We start from the raw sequence: 13,981 nt of genomic DNA on the forward strand, positions 1-13,981 counted from the left end.
GAAGAGAAGGCTGAGGAGAGATCTTATTGCTGTCTACAACCTAATGAGACAATATAGAAAAGATTGAGCTGGACTTCTCAGGCACACCATGGCAGGATGAGAAGAAACAAACACATGCTGGAACATGGGAAATTCTGGCTTCATATAAGGAAATTTTTTTACCATGAAGGTGGTCAAACACTGGAACATGTGCTTAGAGAAGCTCTAAACTCTCCACCCTTGGGGATCTTCAAAACACAGCTGCACAAGCGCTGAGCAGCTTGCTTTAACTAGGTCTGCTTTGAGCAGGAGGTTGGACGGGACACCTCTGGAAGTCCCTTCCAACTGGAATGACCGCATGCTGGTTTTGAAGGAAATAACATATTATATTTGTTTCAGTAACTTAAGGAGACAGCCTAGATCTTGTGATTTGAGTTTAAAATAATTTGGAGTTTGCCAGACCTCCAATTGATCACATCTGTGTTGCCAACTCTGCTCTCACAATAGGAGAGTAGTTGTTTTCTTGGAATTGTTTCAGATGGTGTCTGGCTGTGGGATGCAGTTGTAATGACACAGCAGAAAATTATCATTAGATTGTCACATGTAGAAAAGGTTTAGTGATAGTAACTTAGGTCATGGCCAAACTTGACCTTAGAAAGTCTTTTTTTAGGTTCTTCCTCCCTTGTTATTCTAAAGGAGCCTGTTCATCACAGCCTTTCTGGAGTTCTGCATTGCAGCAGCTCCACTGTTAACTGTGAAATTGTATCAGTGTATAGGAGCACACTATTAGCATAGTGAGCCCAGAAAATGCCAGAACTTGCAAAATAGCACACTATTAAAACTGTATGTATAACAGTTTTTCAGTGACGATTTGATTTGACTTTTTAATTTTGTTAAAGAACTTAGGCTGGGTTTATACCACTATATTAAATGTGCCTGGGAGTGTTCACAGCCATTGAGGCCAACTGGCGTGGAACAGCCTGCATCTGTGCCGGTGAACTGAGTTTGCCTGCGTTAGATGGCTGCAAGCACTGCTGCTTGGGTGTGGTTCCTGGCACGCTCCCGTGACCAAAACAGGTCCAGAAGTTGCTTGGGAAAGCACTAGTCAGAGCAGGCTACATTCATACCAAGGAACTCTCTCACAGCTTATTAGCGTAGGTAACAGTGTTCGAGTGCATAGGCACATTGTGGGCATGCTTGAATTTACTAGTAGAGCTTTATGCTTTAAGGCAGATGAGTTAATGAGCCCTTGTGATGAGAAAAGGAGACTTCAATGCAGTCTAAGGACCTATTCCTGAGACATTAAGTACTGTTAGATGTCCTGGATCCTCTCCTAGTACTAGCCTGCTATAGACTTCTTGGAGGAAGGGCTCTCAGCCTTTTGAGTTGGCTTTCATCCCTTCACCAGAAATTTTGTGTTTACAGTTACTAATGTTTTTCTCTGTGGCAATTCCCAGTATGCTGGGCCTTAGGTCAAGAAAATGTTAGTAAGCAAATCTAAAACTCAGGTTTCCACTTCTGTTACGGTTCTCTCCCATGAACAAATATGTGTGCAGACTGAGTCTCCTGCAAGAAAATAGAGCAGGCATGAGAGCCAGAGCTTGTCTGCCCAGCTGACCCTCTTTGAAACTGTCACTTCTCTGTGACTTCAACCAATGTCAGTGAAAGTGTGTTTCATTGATGTCCATGTGATAGCCTGAAAAATCTTCTGTGCTACAAACAATATGTATGTTTCAAATATCTCCAGATAAAAAGTCCTAGAAACAAACATCTCGTGTTCCCACTGCCACGTAAACCCAACTAAGCATGCACTGCAGACCCTAGAAAAGCTGAAAGTTGGAAAAGTTAAAATGCAAGGGTGTTGTTCCTCTCTGCTGTACAGGAGTAGAGCACTAGCGTATGTCTGCATAAATCTAATCTACAAAAGATGTACAATTGGAATTAACCTGTTCCAATATGGACAATAACTATTCTTGAGAACTGTGGAGCAGTAAGCGCTGGAGCAATTGCTTGAGATAGCCATGATGTATTTTTCCATTCTGAACTTTATTTCTGTTATAAACATGGAAGAAATCCCTTTAATTTTGATCACTTCAAAAACAGCCTAGAGATAAGGTCTGGCCAATACTCTGAGGATGTTGCTGGCACTATGGCTCCAGTGCCTGCATATATTTATTTCCTTTGTTCATACCATAAATTTTCAAGGTGTAAAGGAGAGAAACCAGATGGCAGTGGGAATCACTTGGCTTTCCCCTTTTCCAACTTGCAGAATGCATCCATGCAAGACAGAGTGATACCAGAAGGTGACACGCTTTTTTTCCCTGGGAGGACTCTTAAAGTGGCAAATTGACACTATCTACTGTGGTTGCACTGTCCTGCCTTTGCAGCTGAACAAATCCTTCATGGACTACAGGAACAAAGTCACTGAAATGATTGCCAGGTAGAGCCATTTTGCTTTTCCTTATGCAGGTATTTCTACATCTGGCCCGAGAAAATATGTCCATAGTCTTTCATAAACTACCTTTGAAAGCTTCTGTGCTGTCCAAGGATGGTATTAGGGAAGCAGTGCGCAAACTCTGCTCCAGGGAAACCCTCCGTGGTCAGAAGGCTACAGAAAATAGTTTTGGCTAGTTGCAGGGGTTGCATTAGGGCTTATGTTGGATGCATCCTGGTAGGCAGCAAGCACTGGGGCCGCAAGGATGTACCAGACCTTACGCTGTTCAGCATGTCACCCACCACACTCTGCTCCTGCCTAAAGGAGGGAAATTCTGTGGACTTGCAAAGGTCCATTGGTTCAGAAATATGAAAATCACTCCTCTGGAGTTGGTTTTCTGCCTGCTGAAATCAGCACATAGGCTTTCAGTTGAGTTCTATGTCCTTGCCTCAAGCCCTTAATCCCACGTTCAAGGACAGAAGCAATATTACCATGACACAGTAGACATCCCACAAACTGTACAATTTTTTTTCTATCAATCAACCTCCTTTTGAGTCTGGGATCAAATTATAACACAATTATACAAGATATTAATAGTGATGACCAGTTGACCATCTAATCCTTAGACAGAGCAGCCACATAGTGCAGTTCTTTAAGTCTTTTTCCACAGATGTAAGGAGTGCAAGAGGTTAATTCTAACATATACTATAAATGTTGTTGGGATTTTTTTACAAGTTTTAAGCTGGTCCTCAAAAGTGATCCTTTTTCTCCCCATTCTGAGGTAGTTAATTTTAACTCCAATACACAGGTAGTTCTGATCACTCTCTTTGCAGAAAGGTGAATTGGAACTGGCAGATGCAGAAAAGGACAGTGAGAAAGATCAGCAGAACAGGGATCCTGCTTTACAGTAGGAAAATGAAGGGAATGATTTGTTTAACCTTGCAAAACAAAAGCAGAAATGGGATATGTTTGCTGTCTGGAAATGCATCAGGCGAGTAAATACCAGAGAGGAGAAAAGGAGCCACAGATGCTTTAGAATACAAATGACCAGGAATAAATTTAAACTTGAAATTAGATAATGGTTTCTAGGCATTTGAATAGTAGCCCCATAAGTGGGATTCATGACTGCTTCGAAGATAGATCTTTCTGCGGTTATGAATGGGAAAGGGTGGTATGAGTATGTGTGTTAGCAGTGGGCTAGACTGAATGACCTGGTACGTTCCTGCTAGTTTTGTCTTCCTGCTGTTACTGTGCTGAAAAATGAATGGTCTTGGAGATAATACTGTGACGACAGCGAGATACACATCCAGCTTTTTCCTTTCTTCTTTAGCTGGAGTTTCTCTTCTTAATCTGAAATTCTGTTTCGCTATGGATTGCAACATTTCCTGGTTTGACTGTTTGCCTTAGGGAAAAAGTCCTAATACTTCTAGAGATGGGCATGGTACATTTTAAGGACAGCACATACCTGCCCCAGGGCAGGAAAGACAACAAGGACAAGCTGGGAAGGCTCTTTTGGTCCTGGCCCACCTCACACATCCAGGACCTGCATCTCATAAAGCTGTCTGTGGGAGAGAAACCCACAAAACTTTTCAATTCATCTTGCTTGGGATAGCTTTGCAGGGGCAGAGGATCTGCTCTGCCAAGGTGGCATGTACAACTGCAAGGGAGAACAGCATATTCTACAACAGGTTTCTTCACTATGTGAACAGATACTTCTGGATATTTGAACAGATATGCCTACGTGCTCTAATGCTGATATTTTCCTGCTGGGTTTTCAGCAAGTAGAATTGCTAGAGGACCCACGCCATGCATCCTCATGGGAGCAGCTCTTCTGTGTACCTGAAGATTTCTATGCAAGGGAAATTTGGGATTACTTTTTTCCCTACAGATTCAGTCATGCTGGTGAATTTCCAGCCATATATGAGGATGAGGGAGGTTATTTTGTGCTGTGGAAGAAAAACAGAGGTAAAAGGGTAGGTTGACATAGGCTGAAAGAAATTAGAAGAAAGCAGATCCAGTACACTGGAGATCTAGCCTGCCCTAAAAAGAAGACAAATGGGGTCCAGTAAGCGACAGTCCCATTTCATTTGATGTTCCTAGAAGCTGTGGGAAGAAATTGTCCTCTTAACACAAAGTCAAAGCTCATTGAAGTGGATGAGAAAACTGGCTGAATCACCCCCAGAGTGTGTCAATGCCACAGTTTGGCAGAAAAACTGACTTGGAAGATGAAAAGGGTAATGCCTCTCTGTGGAGAATGGAGCTAGTCTAACTCCCAAGTAATGGCCCAGCTCATGTTCAGGGACAGAAACAATGTTACCATGACACAGTAGACATCCCACAAACTGTACAATATTTTTTCTATCAATCAACCTCCTTTTGAGTCTGGGATCAAATTATAACACAATTATACAAGATATTAGTAGTGATGACCAATTGACCATCTAATCCTTAGACAGAGCAGCCACATAGTGCAGTTCTTTAAGTCTTTTTCCACAGATGTAAGGAGTGCAAGAGGTTACTTCTAATGTATGCTATAAATGTTGTTGGGGTTTTTTCATTTGATATATGAGGACCAACCAGATTATTTTGCAGTGGAAGAAAAACAGAGGCAAAAGGATAGGTTGACACAGGCTAAAGAAATTAAAAGAAAGCAAATCCCGTACGCTGGAGACCTAGCCTGCTCTAAAAAGAAGACAAATGGGGTCCAGTAAGTGACAGTCCAATTTCATTTGATGTTCCTAGAAGCTGTGGGAAGAAATTGTCCTCTTAACACAGAGTCAAGGCTCATTGAAGTGGATGAGAAAATTGGCTGAATCACACCCAGAGTGTGTTAGTGCCACAGTTTGGCAGAAAAACTGACTTGGAAGATGAAAAGGGTAGTGCTTTTCTGTGGAGAATGGAGCTGGTCTAACTCACAAGTAATGGCCAAGCCACAGGCAGCTGAGGCACAAGAGACCTGTATGACAGATCCCTTGAACTATGGGCGGCTGGAGGGGAAAGAAATGTCTTAAAACGCTCAGTGGCAAAATAACTGAAGAATAGCACTCTGTGATAAATAACTCCAGATCGTAGAGAATTCTTACTACTTTTTTCTTGCTCTATATTATTTTGATATATACTTTTCTTTTTATTTTGTGACCACTTCAAGGAGAGCCCTTTCCTAGCAGAAATTTACTAGAGATTCTCTGACATCAGTTCCCATTTTGTTCCAGAGCCTGTAGCAATGGGCAAGAGAGCTGCAATCATGAATGAATTAATAATTTCAGTGATGATTTGGAGATGTTCAAAAGGAAATTAGGCACAGCCATCCACAAGCACAGCTGCTTTGCACGGAATGCTCCTGCAGTGACAATTCTGCTGTAGAAATGCAGACCTGCCAGTCTTGAAACTGTTTTCATGGGTGCGCATATTGTAAATGTGCCATACGCCATGGGTCAGATAATCTAATTTAGCAACGTGAACTCCTATGAGATCAGCAATTCAGAGTTGGTTTTACATTCAGACGTGAATTGTCTATAAGAAACAGCAACCACCCAAATCAGGAGTGCCCCAGAAACCAGTACTGACCCCTTTGGGATATCCCTCTAACATCATCAATAAAACCTTCATGTTGTAAATGAGTTGGAGGTTGTCTGTGACATGGGGCATCTCAGAACTCCGAGCCTGCCCCGAGTACGTAGCAACCTCAGATCTTCACTAATATCTGCTGTGTAGATTAGCTGTGTAGCACTCAATAGGCAAGCTGAATCTCTCTCACAGGTCTAAATGATTTTTGGTTTGGAGTGCACCATGTTAAATGGTTGGTGGGAAATTTGGCCCTGAATGCCATTTGTTTCCTTGCTTGTTTGCTTCCTTGCAATATTGCTCCCACACTTTTTATAGTATGTCAAAACTCCATGATACCTCTCCTTGCCCCTGGTGCTTAGATAACATTGTTTTATGTGTAGTTCATACAATCCACCTAACCTTTTCAGTTGAATACACATCATATGACAGATAAGAAAATGCAGTCCTTTTATTCTACTCATGTTTTTAATGCAGATTTGTTGGCTGTGTTGGCATAAATATCTATTCTTGCCCTTGTCTTGTCTTCTGTTTAAAATCAAGATAAGATAGACAAAGATTTTTACTTTTACTTCACAGGAGTGATTGAAGGTTAATGTAATTAATATTTGCTAAGTATTGGCTGGAAGATGCTAGGGGATTACAAGGTTTTATCGCTATTCCAAGTGAGGTATTTGGTGTCTAATGAATACCTACAACAACACAAAATGGAGCCACCAGAGAACCTTTATTCCTCTGGCTTGCATTCAGGCAAATCGGTTTGGAATCCTCTCATACCAACTTCAGTATAAGGCTTTGAGGAATATATGAAGCTGTACTGAAAAATATTTATCAGCCAGCTGCTGTTGGTGACATCAACTTGGCCCGTTGCAGGGAACAAAGCATGCATTGCTAACTCCTGCTAAATAAAGCAGATGACTTTTTTCCTTTTTAAAGAGCAGATTTCTTTATAGAAAGGAAAAAAAAATAGAAGCCAACACCAAGGCAACCAGTCTCATTCCAGTACTTTCAGGTTCTGTTTTTATTGCTATCCGCTCCCTCCTACCTCCAATTATTTATGGAACAAGCTGTGAGTCACATGGTGGAGTTGGAATGATTCAGTAGTTTGCTGAGTGAAAAGAAACAGGAAAAGAAGGGCCTGGTGGTTCAGGCAAATGACATCAGTGCTTCGGCATCCTGTCCCAGGCCTTGGGAAATGCAGCCCTTGCTGCAAGAAGGGTTGCAGAGTGGTGCTTGGAGGCAGAAGCGGTTTGGTTTCTTAGCTGTCCTGCAAAATAGCACTAGATGTAGTCTTGTAAGGTTTATCAGTAATGACAAGTCAAGTAGGAGATATGGATATGTAAATTGTAGCAAGGGAAATAGCTGAAATTATTTAAGAAAAATCCCATCCAAAGAGGTGATGATGCATCTGTAAAAAGTAGAGAAACTGTAAGGACTATCTCATCTTCTTTACATTTCTTAGTTGATTGCCAATGCAGGTTTGCTTGGCTGGATTTTCTTCTTTTTCCTTCTTAAGAATAGGAATTATACCTAGGTGACAATTCCTATGAACTCTGCAAGGACAAAACTAGCAAAGAATTTATCTGTTTTTCAGGATAATGAAAAGGAAACTGCCAGGCACTCATCACAACCTGATATCCTTTATCCCTGGGTTCTTGAGATTGTGCTTCTGGTACCTCATAAGAGATTAGCTGGAAAATCTTGAGATGCTAAAGCAGCGTGTTTGCGTTGATTATGTTTTCCTTTCAAAGTGGGGTTTTGGCTTAAGGACCACTCAGTGGCAGAGCTGATAAGACTCTCTGAAATTCAGCACATTGCTATAGCTCCATAGATAGTGCCTAGGACAATGGCTATTTCTGCAGCTGCTACAATACAGGAATAAGATAAAAATCAGTGGCAATGCCTGGTTCCTCTTGCATGTCCCAATATAAAAGTGACAAGGATACATTAGCGGAGAACAAAATTATACATGCTGATTTCAAAACTCTTTTTAAAACTTGATTTGTATAAATTTATGAGCATCAATATTGGTATTCCTGTCCAATGTGTCCTGTTTTTAAGGAATGTAGATATTTAATGGTAGTAATGACATTTTACTGACATAGTCTAGTGATCCGAAAAGTCACACCTTGTGGCAAGCTGATGAAAAAAGTTTTCTAAATCAATAGGCTCAAAACATAGAAAATACTTTACAAAACCACATTGATTCTGTTTCCTGCATAATGGTCTTCTTGCTGAAAGAACTGAAAAAGCCCAGTTTTAGCCTCTGCAGCATGACCCAGGTGTTCAGCTCTGCTCTAGAGAGAGTGAAGCCAAGACACAGACATTGGACACTGTGCCAATGCGAGGCAGAGGGTGTGCATGTTCCTGGGACTGCTGCAACCACTTCTACTGTAATGCCTGCCACTGTTCCAGGCTCTCTATATTGTGCTGGAGGAATGTAGTGTAGGAAAAGGTATAGGAAAAGGATGTGTAGCCAGTTAGACTGTCCCTCCAGCACGTGATTCCTCCCTGACTGTGCTCATTTGCAATAGGCACATGCAGTGCATAAACTGAAGCAGCTGCTGGGACTGCTGGAAGGGAACCGGCCGCAGCGGCAGGGCCGAGCAGGTCAGTCCACAATGTCACTGGCAGAGCTATGAGACCGAGTCAGGAGGAAGGTGAAAGCACGAAAGCAGGCAGTGATAATCATAGCACAGGTAAAAAAAGAGCTCAGCAGCAAGAAGAAGCAAGCATCCCAGCTGGGTGCCACTATCTCCAGCAAGCATCTCAGCTGGGTGCCACTGTCTCCAGGGTGAGATTTCAACAGCTTGCAGATGGTGTACAGCAGCCATGGTTTGCTAAAGTAAAATTTCCTGGCAGCCATGGATGGCAGCAGGACTCTGGTCATTGCCTGCTGTGGCAGGTGAGGATGCTCAGAAGTGTGTTTATTTTGGCCAGGGGAGCTCTCTGGCCCTGCCTGCAAAAAGCACTTTAGGAAGCTGGTTGGTGCCAAAGACCTTCTGCAGGTGGTGGGTGCTCTTGCAGAAGGAAACCTCCATGAGGAATTTACTGTGTTTTACCCCTTTGCCTCCCACAGCACCCTCACCGACTGGCACTGGTTTTCAGAGGAGCTCCTCGCCAGGTCAGCAGTACCTGTGCCATATTCAAAGGCATGGCAAGTGACCCCAGGCACCATATTTCCTCCTTTCATCTTTAAGATGTGGTTTGGCAAGAGATAAAATGGTGGTGCAAGGAGGGTAACTAATGTCATCTGTCCTGGAGGAGAGGTGACTGTCCCCAAGAGTCCTTTCCCTGCTAGCAGCTCCAGTGCTGCTGCGGCAGGCATGGCTGGCACAGGGGTATGAAAATAAACTCATGATTCACTGGAGGAAGTCTCAGGAATGATGAGTGTTGAAAACCAGCTTAATTAAAGTCTTATATTTTGTCGCTGTAGGCACATGTTCAGATTGCAGCAGTCCTGGTAGTGTGAGCACCAGGTTGAAGAGGGAAATACTACAGCAGTGGAGGGCTTTATGTGTGGGAGGGAAGTTATATTTTCCCTTGAGAGTTCAGGGAGTTTGCACTGGGGACTAGTGAGCATTCCCACTGCAGCAGCAGCCAGTTAGAAACCACTAGACCTTACGTGGTTTAGTCACATCAAGTCACAAGATGTGACATTCACTGGTGACTATCAGACACTGAAAATTCATTATTTTCACATGCAGAAAGCACAAAAAAAAGCAATTAATTCCCCATTTCCCTTTTTCTTGGGAAAATAAACAAACTAAACAAAATGGTTTTGACTGGATAAAGAATTCTGGCAGCATCCAAACTTTGTTGAGGCATTTACATTTGTTTGAACCTCCTTTAAATCCCTATTAAAATGACATTTAGTCAATTTTAAAAATAGAAAAAAATGTTATTTGAGAATGTCAAAATAATTGTTTTGGCTATCCTCATTTTTCTTCTGTTCTTTTAACTTAAACTGTTTATGGTTTTGTTCCAAATTTGTAGGTCACTTCCCCTTCCACAAAACTTAATTTTCCAGTAAAGTTTTATATTATATAACATATCATATATCTTAATATATTTTGGCTATTTTGGCCCCAAAGTGTGCCCAGATTTAGGTGTAAGCAAGCAGCATTGTCATTCCCCTGCTTTAGTCACTCTTTCCTAAACATGAATTCAGGTTCCTATACATGCCTCCACGTATAATTTGTCTTCACCAAAATCATCAACTCCAAAATTCCCAGGAACAACTGTCTTGCTTCTTTGCTTTAAAAATTTGACCCTTTGCCTACAAGTGACTGGATTTCCAAAGAGTCTCATGCCTTTTTTTCTTCTCCATGAGGCATAGTAAATAAGGCTATTTCTAATGAACTCTGTGGGCTTGCACTGACGCCAAATTTGGAGCTGTCTGCAAAATCTGTTTCAAAGGAAGTCCCTAAAAAGCAGAGAGATGCCAATAATTGTTCTTATGAAAGTCATGTGAAACTGCCTTGTTCTTACATGGGCTGAAGGTTCAACCTGTATTTAAGACTATGGTTTGATGTGGGATCTGAGCATTTTCAGTGGTGTTATGTGTTACATCTTGGGGTTTTCTCCAACAGCACTTTGAAAGGAGAGACATAACTATGAGGAAAAAAAGAAGCAAAATGTTATTTTGCACTGGAAGCTTGCCATCCTAAAGGAGCTGGGTTTTGCCTTGAATGTGTACATTATTGGAAGAAATCTGCTCCGAGTTAAAGGAATAAAATGTCTTATGAAAACTGAAGAATATGTATATGTTTCCTGTATATCACAGTGTGAAAGAGGAGGATGGAAGTTGAATAGTTCCTGTGTTTTCAGCCAGGACCCTGACAGCTGAGAAAATAAATGGCTGATTTAGTGAAGCTGAAGTTGGTTGCAATGAGAGAGTAATTGTAATTACCAGTGGAATACAGAGCTTCCACACAAGGCCAATTACAGATGTCCCATGACACCATGACTATTTTTAATTAGCTATGTATGTGGGAGAGCAAAAAACATCTTTTATTTAGGTACATTGTCTGGCAGCAAAAATTCAAGAGCATTAGATAGATGACCTTTAAGTCAGATGAGTGACTTTTGCCCTTTTTTCTCAGATGGTAGTAGGTAGCTGTAATGTATTTCCTCTGGTCTGGGTTTTTATTCTGTAAATGCATTATTGATTTTTTTTTTTTTTTTGGTTGCTTCAGTTTCATTCCAACAGCTCCTTTAGGCACCCTCTATATTCCTAGAAAGTCCATTTTGCTTCCTACGGAGGATGTGTGGCATCTGGTTGAACCTGGACGGTGAACAACCAGCTCAGATACCCCAGCTCTAAGATTCTTCTCCGTAATGGAAATGCCCATGTGACCACTCAGGGAAATCTGTGGGCAATCACTCAGATGTATTTTTCTTTGTTGTCTGTTTCATTGGTTCATGCTGCTTCTGTAATCTGTTCCCAGGAACATTCAGGGGACAATTTTACTGCCCTGTGTGCTCATGCTGTAATGTTGTCAGCAGACACAGTCTGGGCCATGAATTAAAATAATAGAGGAATATGAGTGCCTCAAGATCTTTGCCTGAAATAGTGGTCATGTAATAGTCTACATGAAGATCTGTCTACAACCTTTCATCTTTCTTGACCAGCATGAATTCATATAAACATCCATTCTGAAGAGCTACATGAATGTAAAGAAACAGTTGTTAAGAGTTTTTGAGGTCTTGTTATGGGACAACAGTGCCCAGGAAGTGAGAAGATGAATGCAAGAAAATAATACTCTGACCATTCTACTTTCAAAGTAGTTCGTAAACATTAGCTTGTTCTCAAAACGCTTCCGTGAGTTAGAGAAACTTCATCCACAGTTGACAAAAGAGGGATCTGAAAGGCAATGAGCTGGCAATTTTAATGAAGCTCCTGACTCCCACATACTTTCCCTGGCTGAGTACAACTTACTTTCTCTCCGGGCACTGAAACATTTGGTGCTTCCCATAAAAACTACACTATAGGCCTTCTGAGCCTACAAAACTGGTGTCTCCAATGCAGCCTTGACTATTACAATGCTGACCTTTTATCAAATGCTTGGCAGTTGCTTAAGTTTTTAAGCATTTATTCTTCACAAGATGGTGGTGATAGACTGATGCTCTCTGCAAAGAAGGAATCTGGCATCTTTGTCATTCTGAAGTTTGCCCCAGAACATTTTTGCCAGCTGCAGAAATAATCTCCATGCAGATAGAGGCATCCTAGGTTAGCTCCGTCCCTCTTGCCCGTCACTGGGTTGCTCACAACAATTCTCACTGCAGATCTGATGTTCCCTTGCATGCATTGGTCCACACAGTCATGGGTATCCTTCAGCCTATAGCCTATAGTCTATTGATAAGATAAAATGGATTTGATTTAAGTTACTGACATGTTTGGAGTTGGATCTAGACTGTGAGTCAGTCTTACCTGACCCCTAGAGATGCATGGAGTCTGCAAATGAACCCAACCGCATGTGGAGGGGCTATAGTTTATGGGAAAGTCCATACCCCGATTAACTTTGCCAGGATTTTTTAAGGACCAGAGCAGAGTTATGTTACTGATTATTTTAGTCTGGATCATATGGAAAATAGCTGTTGTGGGGTGGGAAAATACATGGAACCTTCTAAGCATTCATGAAAGTTTTCTTTCCCAGGGAAATAAATTATATTCTGGCAATTTCAGTTGTTATGGGTATTGTTTGGCTTTCTCTATTTCCTGATAAAATTATTCCTTTCCAAGGCATGTGGTACCTCTTCCTCATATCACTTCCATTACCAGGATCTGCATCATTGCCTCAAATGGCCTTTATTCAGGACTTGGGCATATGCTTGAAGTAACAGGATGCTTTGAAAAGGACCTGGGCCTTTATATGAAACCTTAGCCATATCATATTACACAGTTCTCATACTTCACTGGAGTTCTGCGTTGCATGTTTCCCTGCGTATGGCTCCATCCCATACACTGTTGCATGCCCTTGACTGGCAGTGTTCCTCTTTGGCAACAGCCTGTGATTTGCAGGGCCTGGCCTTTTGCAAAGGATGTATTTTTATGCTCTGTTTTAGTGGGGGTTTCATACAAAAGGCCTTCAGGGGGTCCAGGCTTCCACTGACAAAGTGTGATGTTTCATAGCATTGTTGGGAAACTTGAGGGGAACGTTTCATCTTACTTCTTGCTCCTTATGCATGATCCACATCAGAAGAGCCATGAAACTGTGACTCTTGTGAAAGCAGTACCTCTGAAAATTGGGACCAAATTCCTTCACACAGGTAGCAAATTTTCTGTAGTCTGAGCTTTTCAGTGAGATGTTTTCTCAAAGCAGTTTTGAGATTCTTTTACTACAAATTACATGCTTTGGCCATTTTTTTTATGTTTGTATGATTTTCTTTTTTTAGCATACAACCATTTTATTAAAACAGTCATGCTTTCTTTATGTTGCAGAGCTTTCCTGATGTTACCAAGGACTTCATGTTCTGTTGAATAATCTGCTCTCCTGAGCGACTGTTTTATTTCTCATGCACCCCTTTTTTCTTCTGATCCAGACACATAAAGGAATGCTCTCCAAGGGGTCTTTGGAGACAACAGGGATATTTAAAGATATCTAAAGGATATATCAAGATGAATCACATATCCTTTCCAAATAGTTGTAGCTCCAAAGTAAATACTTTGTATTATCATTAGTTGGCTCACTACTTGACCACTCTGCCTCTATGTTTTGAACCAAATTGAATCTGGTAGATCATCAGATGATTAGCAATGGTGTATCTGAAGTACTGCCTGCATCCTCTATCAGGTTTGTCACGTAATCAGTGTTTTGCTCCCTCTACTATGGAAGAGTAAACGGGTGAACCCTTGGAAAACAAGTAAAAGGTAGATTGCTAAATTTAATAGTGCTGACAAGGAATGGGGGCCCAGGCTCAGATTTTACAGGTTATTGGGTGTCCTTCCACTTTTTGCATGGCCTATGTGATGTGGATGGCTGAAGTCCACTTGAGGCTGTG

General features: G+C 41.6%; 1 long non-coding RNA gene across 2 annotated transcripts in view; it reads left to right on the forward strand.

Annotated features, from left to right (window-relative positions):
• Positions 1-13,666, forward strand: part of LOC141945206 (uncharacterized) — a 46,423-nt gene extending 32,757 nt beyond the window's left edge. For both annotated transcript variants that reach the window (XR_012629445.1, XR_012629446.1), the window contains exon 5: positions 13,422-13,666. This is a non-coding gene — a long non-coding RNA (uncharacterized LOC141945206). The remainder of the gene's footprint in view (positions 1-13,421) is intronic.
• Positions 13,667-13,981: the final 315 nt, after the last annotated feature.

This window comes from Strix uralensis, chromosome 1, assembly GCF_047716275.1.
Source record: "Strix uralensis isolate ZFMK-TIS-50842 chromosome 1, bStrUra1, whole genome shotgun sequence".
NCBI lineage: Eukaryota > Metazoa > Chordata > Aves > Strigiformes > Strigidae > Strix > Strix uralensis.